The 11,325-nt window shown below is 36.9% G+C and overlaps 1 protein-coding gene across 12 annotated transcripts in view; it reads right to left on the reverse strand.

Moving 5' to 3' along the window:
- The window catches only part of Ubx (ultrabithorax), a 388,698-nt gene that overhangs the window by 82,117 nt on the left and 295,256 nt on the right, over positions 1 to 11,325 (reverse strand). The window lies entirely within an intron of this gene.

The following is an 11,325-nucleotide window of genomic DNA, read 5'->3' on the forward strand; positions in this document are numbered from 1 at the left end:
GCGAACTGCATACGAGATTTAAAAAATTGTGGTGAGAGATGTATCAGTAAAAAACGGAATACAGAAATATATTATTATCAAGATTGCACGAGCGCAAACCAGTCTCCATATTTTACAAACGAGTAGTATGACAGAAAGATATTTATAGCCTTCCGAAGCATTACAAAATATATTAAAATATAGATATAAAATATTTAAATGTGACAGTGTCACTCGTATTTCCCTCGATCCGAGAAAACGTCGATCAAACAATTGAGAATATAAAATGTATCATACTGTTTGGAATTTCGCATTTGTGTCAATGTCGATAGTATCGCAACGAAATAAAACTTGAATTTTGAGATATATATACAACAGTCAAAAATATTATGGATTATAGGACTTCATTCAGAGAGAGAGAGAGAGAGAGAGAGAGAGAGAGAGAGAGAGAGAGAAAGATTCGTATGGTAAAACAATATTTTTGCACTGATTCAAATGAATTGTTAATTCCGACGACGTTGGAATTCCGCCAATCCTTCTGGAAAGCGACCAAATTGTCCTCCGAAATGTGAAGCTCACTTAAAGCATTCCGTCAGTCTATTAATGCAGACAAGCGATATTTAGAAGGTTAGTAGCCTTCTATTTGTTTGATATCGATTTAAATTGCGCAAATGTACTAATAATTGCTGACATAAACATACTCCACTTCGGATGGAACATTGCTTTGCCAGTTCACACAGATTAATAAAATAAACATTTATGGACAACATTTACATACAAAAGCGACAAGTGGAGCACCCAATACGAAAAAAAGCAAATTATATCTTGTTAAAGTCCCATATATGCCGCGTTAGTATCGTATTCGGGGTGGTCCGACGAGTTCCAGCAGAAGGAATGTAACGTAACAGGAATAGTTTCTCTAGTCTCTCTCTCTCTCTCTCTCTCTCTCTCTCTTTTTGTTGTTCTTATTGTTATTATTATCGTTATTATTTTTGGACGGCTGTGCTCCGATGGAAGGTGGAGTGCCCGATGCCAGGTAAGAGCAGAAAGGAGGGCGGCACGGAATAGGGAGAGAAGGGAGAAAAAGGGAGAGGGGTATACGTGTATCGCCATGCATCATCCTTCGTTCGTTCGAGAAACCAAAGGCCACCACAGGGTGCGTTACCTTAGTTGCTTTGCCTATAGGCACTTAAACGTGCCGTGGAATTCTGTCCGCGTGCATAGATAACGAAATTATAATAAATTTAGGAAGTGTTGAGAGAATGCTGAAGGATGTGGGAAGGTTATTAAAATTATAATATTTCGCTTTAATACATTAGATACGGAGTGCATCATTTTTGTAAAACAATAATTTAATTACTCGATGTGATAATGGTATCATGAATATCGTAAAAGAATTTTAAGAAAATAATAAGCTAAGAAAAATACAAAATTAATGCAAAATCAGAACTGACTAAATTTCCCTTTCGATAGGAGGTTCTTTGACGAATCTTCATTAACGTAATACGTAATGAAACCAAACAGAAAAGAATTTCATTGAAAAAGCGTAATGTAGCGCACATGATACCATTTCCAATTTCGAGTACAGAGACATGACTTGTTGTCAGATGCTGAAAATATACCAACTTAAACTTCGAAGTACGAATATAATACGAGTTCGACTATAGGGGGTTTGCGAGCTCGCAGCATGGTACCATCGGAGCACGGATAATGAGACGGCCCCCGACCAAGAGGAGTTGATACACCCGCGCTGCCTATAGTCTCTCTAGATGTAGGACTGTAGCCGCTGACTAACGTGCACTAACGATCATTAACTGGGTTATCAATATGCAAAAAAATAAGGAGTCGAGAGGAGCGCTTCTTCTCGATCGCTTTCGTCGAGAAGAAAACGCCGTAAATTACACTCCTAACTTTATAACGTTCGCGAGAAAAGATAGTAAATTGTAGATGTGTGTAAAACAAGTCAAAAAATATATATTGCCCTGAAGTTTTTCTAAAGTTACGTAAATTTAACGCGCGCGCGAAATTGTATAAATATTCTTCACGCATTCTTATTACAAAATCGATGATGACGTAAATGGTTTCTCCGACCCGGACAAGGGCTAATCTGCTTAATCTCGCTCACACTGCCCAGTGCATAAATACAACACGGCTTTTGAAATTAGGTTAAACCCCGGTGTGACCTTGTAATCGGCATAAAGCGGCCCCCTTCGGGGTAATTGTAATCGGGGGTAATCTTTTGATCACTTTCGAAAGGAAAAATTTCACTTCGAGATTTTAAGATATTTTAATATAAAAGTACGAAAGAAAAAGATTATATCGAGATTTGATATGTATTAATTTATACCGTGGCGAAATTCAAATTTTTCACACAAATCTAAAATACATACCACACGTACACACGAACCGGTCAATTCTCTTTGAAATTCATCGAGATATTCTTGGTACTCTCTACTGCCCCGCAGCGTTATATTATTTTGATTAAATCTTTAAGTACTGACAAAATAGCATGCACTTCTCGAATGTCCTAGCTAGTTATTTGCATTTACTAAATTTAAAAAATGTCTTAAATTATCCGTTGTAAATGTGCGAAGGTAATGCGCTCGGTAGAACGTTTTCAAAGACAGTAATTTTCCAAAAACGGAGGAAGGCTGTGCTCAGAGTAATGCATTACTCCAGCTCTGTAATCATCCAAAGATAACTGACTGAATTAAATTAACCGTAATCGGCACGCAGATCGGAGCGATCGATCGGATGGGAAACGAAGAGAGCGTAGTTTCGTATTTATATCCATGAGCTATGGACCTATTCCTATGAAGAGAAATTTCATTCTAAAATTATCCAGTTATCAAATTGTCTATTTGATGTTACCTAAACAAATATAAACGGAAGGGAAAAAATTTGAAATGCAATCGTCTGCGGTTGACAAAAATCAATGGGCACGGTAATAGTGGTAATTTTACGCTCACTACACACCGTGCCAAATACGAATAAAATGATAGTAGATATAGACCTGTCTATAATAAACGATAAAGTAATATTTGCCGATACAATCGATAATCTACACTTCTCGATTCAACGAAGAAGAACGAAGGATCGGAGAGAATGATCGAAAAAAATCTAGAACTAGACTTATCTTGCCGGTCAGAGTAATATCTTTGGATACGCACAAGTTTTCTACGATAGTTTTTCGCGATAGTACACGTGCGACGTGCGGTCATTACGCCAAATAGAAACATGTCGAAGATTCTGTACTTCTTCTGATAATACTCTCGGTAACTTGCCGTAGCAAGGAAAGCCGCAGGTCTTATAGCAATTTGATCCGCGTTTAACCACAAAGTCGTTGTCGGAACCTTCGGCATCGGAAGGATATAATAGGGCAAACCCATCAGCCATTGTCCGTACAAGTAATTCTCGATGACCCGAAGTTCACAATTCGAGAGATTGGAACAATAACGATTATATAGCTGGAGTAAAATGCGGATCGTATAGTAACGCTCGTCTTGGGGAAAACTAATTTATAATACTCGTCACGCGAACTTTGGTTAGCGGAAATTAAGTTTTACGAAGATCGTTGGAAAGAACATTTGTACATTGGACGTATTCTTTTTTTATTCTTGTTTATGCTTTTCCCATAGCAATAAACAGACAATAGAAATTTAGCTTGCCTCGCAAGTCGAGAATGGATTCACGATTGTCTAACCGTACACACGGATGCCCCTAATAAACTCAGCATCGGCTTTAAGCAAATTTAAAGGGAAGGCCTACCCCTCTAAACTCCACAATCGCACTTACTAGCCATTTATCTACCTCTTTCCCATCCACGAGGGAAGTCACCTAAATCTCGTCGACCTAAGTTGCAGTCAATATTGTGACCGAAGGAACAACGTATCACATTTCACTTTCCCCTTTTGTTTCTCCCGCGCTCGTGTCTCGTTTTTCTTTCCGCCTTCACGTTGTTCCTTCAAGCGCGTAGTTATCTGAGGCGCTAATTTGATGCACGTTTCAGATATAAGCATCAAGCAATCGAACGTACAGATAACAAGCTGTTAATATTGCACTCGAGACTTACTGCGAGGCATATTGAAACTTTCGTTTATGTATTTTTAATATTTACATTATTTCCAGGTTCTACCGACATTACTCATGCTCGAGATTTTATATTATAAATTATGAACTCTCCGCAAAATTAATTTGCAGAATTAAAACGGTCATTTCTTGCATATCGTACTATATGAACCTTATCTTTTTACGAAAATTGCACGATAGCAACGTATCCAACAAAAATTTCAGATCTTCTAGTTTATTGCAACTTTACATAAGTGTGTTCGTGCAGTGGGTTATTCAGATAATGGAAGTCTACCGGCGAAAAATAAATACGCGATGAGTTCCCGGGGCTAACGGAGCAAACACCATTAAAATTTCCGAATATCACGCACATGAAGGGCAACGAACGCAACCTAATATAGGCCAAAGGACGGCCAGTTACATTAGACACCTCCATACATTCCGGCCGTTATTTTGCAGATTTAGTGGGCATACAAGGGACGGCCTGCGGCGATAATGCTGCTTCAACGATTACCGCCCGTCTGTGGGAGAATTCACCGTGCTAGAGACGCGACTTTTCCAGATATCGTCACAAATTAATCTTCCAACCTCCGTCTGGTCGATTCATTTGCAGCATTCCCCGTGCCACTTACAGTCATTTACATGCTAAATCTGGCAGTGAAATTTAGTTTAAATTAGAACGACACAATTTAATTTCTCACGATAGCGTTAATATGTATCCACTACTTATATGTACACTATAAACGAACAAAAAATTTGTTAGTTCAAAGCAGATTAGATAATAGCTAAAAATTGTAAAATAATTTATATCTCTTTGTCGGAAATGTGTTTTTCAATTTTTCAAATTATTTATGTATTTTATTTAAATAACATTTTCTTTTATGAAAAATCGAGTATCGATATTATAGCACAGGCAGAATTTAATAAAAGAAAAATATAGTATGTCCGCATGAGGGTAAAATTATGCAAAGATTCAGCGCATTTCCACAGATGAAGGGGTAGGTTAAGTGTAGCTGTATCATGGGCCAGACCTAGGATTAATACCGCAGACATGGATAATAAGATGCGCGTTCGATTTTAAGTGGCGTGCGGATCAGGATCTGCAATCCCGCTTGAATTGCTCGTGCTTGATACGCGGTACTTTATTTTAGTTTTGAAAAATTCTGATTATAAATATAATTATTAATTCCAAAAATAAATCAGATCTTGTTAACGTCTTATCAATCTTATCATATCTTTTTTATTACATCGATAATAAAATCATTTTAATGATAACTCTAATCATTTAGCGCAATAAAATAAAAAAAGCATAAATTATCAACAAATATTTTAGTGAAGATTATAATATTAGGTGTTGGAATTAATTCGTAGCGTTTTTAAATGAAAGAATGTTATTTATTTCACATGAGCATTAAAAAATACATTAATGAAAGTACTTCTCATCACTTGTAAAACGCTACGAATTAATTCCAACACCTAATATTTATCCTCGCAATAAAAAAAATTTATTTGAAAATTGTATTTTTTGCTGTTTTGATTGACAGGAAATTAAATGATATTAATCAGCTGTACAGTACAAGCTATTATACGCTTAAATATATTTTCGTGTAAAGCGTAATTGCAATGAAACATTGGAGAAGATAAAGGAACGCCTGCGTCTGGTCATGGTCGATGGCTTCGAAGACCCAGAGGCCTATGGGAGAAAGGATCGTCCGACTTGGTTAGTGGGGGAAATCAATGATGGACGGATTCCCGGATCGTTTCCCCGATGGTTCGATGGCATCAATAACTTTACACGTATGAGACTGGCGTTCAAATGAGAAGATATCATTAACGTGTTCATCAAGGATGATTTATTATTCCGCATGAGATTGTAAGTCTAAAACCGCAACTATCTACTATGGATTGACATTTATATTAATACAGAAATAACATAATACAGTATATGTATAGAGCAAGATATATGCGTATATTCTTTCTTAAATACATTCTTTTTAAATAGTATCATACACTATATGCTGTACTTTTTAAATAGACTATTATGTAACTTCGGTTGCATAAGAAATTCTTTTATCAAATTTTATATCTCTAATTATTACGTTAAACAAATAATTTTTACGTTCATTTATGTTTATTCTCGTACCGAACAAAAAATAATATTCATTTCATATTATATCATTTCATCCTTTTGAAATCAAAATTATTTAATCTTCCATAATAAGCACGTTGTTAGATATTTGTTATGTATAAGATAGATTGCATTTGCCACTTCGTGTTACAGCATAATTTGACTATTTAGGAAACATTGAATAGAAGAGAACATCGTTTTGAGCGAAGGTAGATAGTCACACTAACGGCACTCTAGACCCATAAAACATAAAAACAAGTTTCTATAATGGCTCCGCATGTATGGGATAGCAAAAGAAAGAAAACTGTCGACTGGCTATTGTAGAAAATTATTTCTGCAAAATGCGCTCAAAATCGATGATAGGACATAGATATTTTATTAGCGTGATGATTATTTTATCTCTTATAACAAAATGTAAAAAAATAACATATTACGATTAATTTAAAAGTTAAGAAATATAGATATTGATCTTGAAGAGGAAGAAACTTGTTGCTTGTCATTCTATCCTGAAAACACTTCGCAATGATATAACTGTAACTATAATAATGTGTCTCGCCAAAGGACCAAAAAAATAAGACTCGTGACTCGATGTAATACGATAATGCTACGTTTGATACAAAGTATTCCGTTTAATTCACGAAACAAAAAAATGCGTCTCTACAAAGATATAATAAAGTAATAATAAATTTACCTGTTTTTACATTTTTAAACTTGAATATTTTATAAATAAGTAAACTCAAATTTAAATTAAACAATTTGTTTTTGGAAATTAAATGAAATCGAATTTCAATTTCAATTCACATCAATTATTACATTGAATAAGATTATTACATGAAATAAGATTGTGGTGACATTGTGTACATTGCTACATTAAATATTACATGCGAATATTATAGGAACTTTTTTTCGCAAGAAAAAAACCCAAACGCACGCACATCGGAACACCTATTTTCTCACTCAAGATTTCATCGTGATCCACATATAGCTACTACATTTCTTTCTTCCTTCAGAAAAAAAACCCGGTACGTTCGTACGATGCTTTACTCGAGTATATAGACTGCGCTTCGACCGCTTCGGCGCGCGACTGAACGTCCGCGGGTTGCTTCCCCAAACTAGTAAAGGGAGAAAATAAAAGACCGCTCTATTAGCATACGATTGGCACCGTCCATCTTAATTCCTGTCCCTTTCTGTGCCGCCACCACGTGCCTCTTTGTCCCTCGTGCGTATCCTGCAACAATGTTTATGCCCGTGTTCTTTGGTATGCCGGCTGTAAAACGCGCACGCGCCTTCGTTCACTGAGTTACTGATTGTGAGAATATCTTCGTATGTATATATTCCTTTTGCTGTACACTTGTATCCTGTTGCAAGTGGTTGCAGCAATTATAAAATAATAATCGAAAATTCGGCGTTGATCTTTCATTTATTCTGTGTATAAATAAAATCAAAATTATTTTGTATTTATTAATGATAATGCACTTTTATTTTAGTGTTAGACTTTATGTAATATAGATTTTATGAAATACAGAAAGAATACATTGTACAAAAAGATATCTTAACATCTATGTTGAACAGATACAATTTTTGTAATTAAATAAACAAAATATGCTGTCGTGAGTAATAATTAATATATAAATATATATGCAAAATTATTATTATAAGATGAGATTTTTTGAAGAATATTTTAGAAGATTTTTTAGAAGAATATTTTATATCATTATCATTGACAAAGTTCGAGAGCATTTATCGAAGCAGCCATCTTGAGCAGACATTATTTCTCGTGAAATAATATGTTATTATAATTGGTGTTGTTACCATAATGATCATCATTATTGTCATCAGAATGTTGTCTAGACAGTCTCACGTTTTGAGAGGGGATTATACTGCATGTTCTTGCAGGATTGGACAAGACGCGGAGAAAATCAAAGTCTACAAGGCTTCATTATTATTCAATAATCTCATGGAGTATTGGTACTCATTTCATCATGTCTAAATATTTCATCATAAATCTAAAGTTTTTAAAAATTATTAATTTTAGTACACACACATAAATTTCTCGATCTCGATATAGAATGCATTAATAATATAATATGTAATAAACAATCATTTTTCTCTTTTTTCTAGGAAAAATAATTACATACATAAATTTAATACAAGTATATAATTATATATTCAAAATCAAGATATTAAATATGATAACAAGACTTGCGATAATTTATCAGTATTGACTCAAAAAAAAAATTCAATTATGAATGTATAACATGTCAATTAATTGAGATAAAGTTATTACACTACAATGCTAATTTTAGTGCTAATTTTACAGTACAACGATAAGCGATAAGAGATGCAGTTACGGATACAGATTCATGAAGAATATTCTTGTCGAATCTTAGCTGGTAGTGTCGAAGAAGAGCCACTGTTGGCGGTTTGCCCTCTTCCGTTATACATTCCTTATTACCCACATCCCTCATCCTCCCATTTCTTGTAGTAATTTCCGCAACCTTGCACGAATGTAATATGTTAAGATACTTATCATTAGCTGTTAATTTATAATAGCCTTCAATTTAAATGATAGTCGTTACCCAGCACAAAATTCACTGGATATATCAGGAATAAAAAGCCCTACAAATTTAATAAATTTGATAGAGAAATTGTATAGAAATTTGTCTGATCAAATCATTCCGAGATTAAACAATGAATGTTAAAGACGAATGAACGATCGCTGTTTCTCTATATCTGCTATGAGGAAGAGTCACTGTCGGCGGTTTGTCGTTTCTTCCGCCACGCACTCTTTATTACCACAATCTCTACTGCCTCTTCTAGTGCGCTCCCGCGATTCTGTACGAGAGTCCGACGCATTTGGGGTGGGGTTATCATATTATGTCGAGTCACGAACTCGTTATAACACGGCAAGACAGATCGGCGCCATAAAACCACTCAGTTTTGGTTTAACCAAAGGGTGTACACGGCATAACTGGTTTACATTCCGCCACCTCGCCTGCTCTCTCTCATTGTGTTTTCCGTAGCATCCAAGATTCGATTCTCTCATACAGATACGCGCGGTAGGTAGAGAGAAGCTTGGCGGCAGAGAAAACGAAATAAAAATGGCAATGGGAGGGAGATGAACCGAGGTTGGTAAAAGGAAGAATGGAGACGCGAAAACACGATGTAGAAGAGAAGGATTGGCTGTGCCGCGAGAAAAAGAAAATATGGAATTGACGGATATAAAAGCAAAACGTAGACGAGAAAATAATGAGTGTGGAGAGAAGTGCACGAGAGAGGATGGGCGTAGGGACAGCAAAATAGAGTGGCGTAAAAAACGAATAAGATATAAGAAAGTCTATAGTAGCATACTTTGTGACCGAAAGGGAAACGACGATGTGAAAATGTAATGGAGTAAGAAGAAGATGGCGCCCAAGGGGATTACGAGCCTACGATTCTGACGCAAAAACGGATAATAATACGTAGATGATCAGAGAAGAGTTACATAAACAAAGAAAAAACGTCGGGAGACAGAACAAAAAGCGATCAACTAGTCAAAGTATATTTTACAAAGGGAAATCTGTTCGGAGCGAGAGCAAGGAGGATTCACGAATTTGCGCCCGACACATATATTTTGCCGAAAGTAGTATTTACGAAAGTAGCAAATTTCAAGTTTTGCCGGTTAAATTACTATTTAGACTCTGTATTCAGTCTCGGTATCCGCGAGAAGATTTTGGACGGATGTATGATTTGACCGGATATTTCCTCGAGGAGGAATAAAGAAAAGAATCGAATGATGCGCCGAACCAGTTCGTGATCTTGTTATTAACAACGTCGATAGGATAGCCGAAATGGTTGGATTCGAGATACATGCGTGTCAGGAAAACGCCCGGTATGCATGGGCGCGCGCTCTCGCGTGCACACGTAAACGCCACCGCGAACGGCTAGGGGAGAGAGAAAACGTGAGAGATGTAATTTTAGTTACGGAGAGTAAGTAATGAGCGATCGACAGTCTGAATACCAATTTCGATGCACGATGATGCGGCATAGGGCAACACGGTAACCGCATGTTATATGCGCGTATATACGTTCCAATATCGTTCGGCTACATCGATATACCCCCGATGCGGAAAATTATACAGGATGTGGTGGGGAATTTTCGTGTGAAAAACGGAAAATGGGTCACGAAAAAAAAAAACAATCTTTTTAACACGTATACGTCGAATACGCATCCTACCAGTTGATCCAGGATATTCGAAAAGAGATATTGCCGAGATTATCATTGATCTCTACTCCGTCATGTCTGTGCGACTATTAAAAAAAAAAAAACGCTAAAACGAGTGCTGTATTGCTCGCGAAACGCAATGTCGACAAACCCATAGGTATGTTTGATTTAAAGAACAAATTGGAATGTTGTACGGAATGAAATATATACAATATACGCGATGGAGTACTACCACTGAGACTGTTAAACAAAAGCAAGAGGCAAAAAAAAGCCGAGTACTGTGGCGCGGCACGTTAAACCCTGTGGGGTGATTTTATCGTGCGCTCGCGACCACGTTTTTAATTTTTATCAAACGGAGATAAGTAACGAAAAGAGAAAATTGCTACTTGGAAGATACATCGCGAGGCCGTAAGGATACTCTACTGGGCACCGATTATGCCGCAGGTTCGCGTGGTGGGAGCTGGAAAGAGGTGTTTCCGAGCCGCAGACCACCCACCCCAGTTACGTAAGGCACGATCCGCGACGCTCGCGGGCTTGGGGAGTGAGAATTCGTGTATGCCGAACAAAGCCGATGAACGATACTGATTATCACCGGAGAGCACCGGTCCGCGCGCGGCTCTACTTCGATTCGAATCGCATTTAAACCCGTTTTTCTGCGACTCACTTCTCTCGCGCGCATGTGCTGACTGGCGCGATTCTAACTCACTGCACTCACATGCCGGGTTGCGTCGTAAATCTTCGTAGGCGGAGCGCAATGTATTTGCGTCGGTACTGTCCAAGATCATGGTGCGGCTCGGTTCGCGTTCAATCAACCTTGCTTACGCGACAGATATTTGTGTAAACATACCAAACGTTACCTTTCCCCATTTTCCTCGTTAATCAATTAAACTAATAGCATATACAGAATTGTAGACATTATTTTTCAGCATTTGGACAGATATCCTGA

This window comes from Acromyrmex echinatior, chromosome 2 (assembly GCF_024713525.1).
Source record: "Acromyrmex echinatior isolate Ae372 chromosome 2, ASM2471352v2, whole genome shotgun sequence".
Taxonomy (NCBI): domain Eukaryota; kingdom Metazoa; phylum Arthropoda; class Insecta; order Hymenoptera; family Formicidae; genus Acromyrmex; species Acromyrmex echinatior.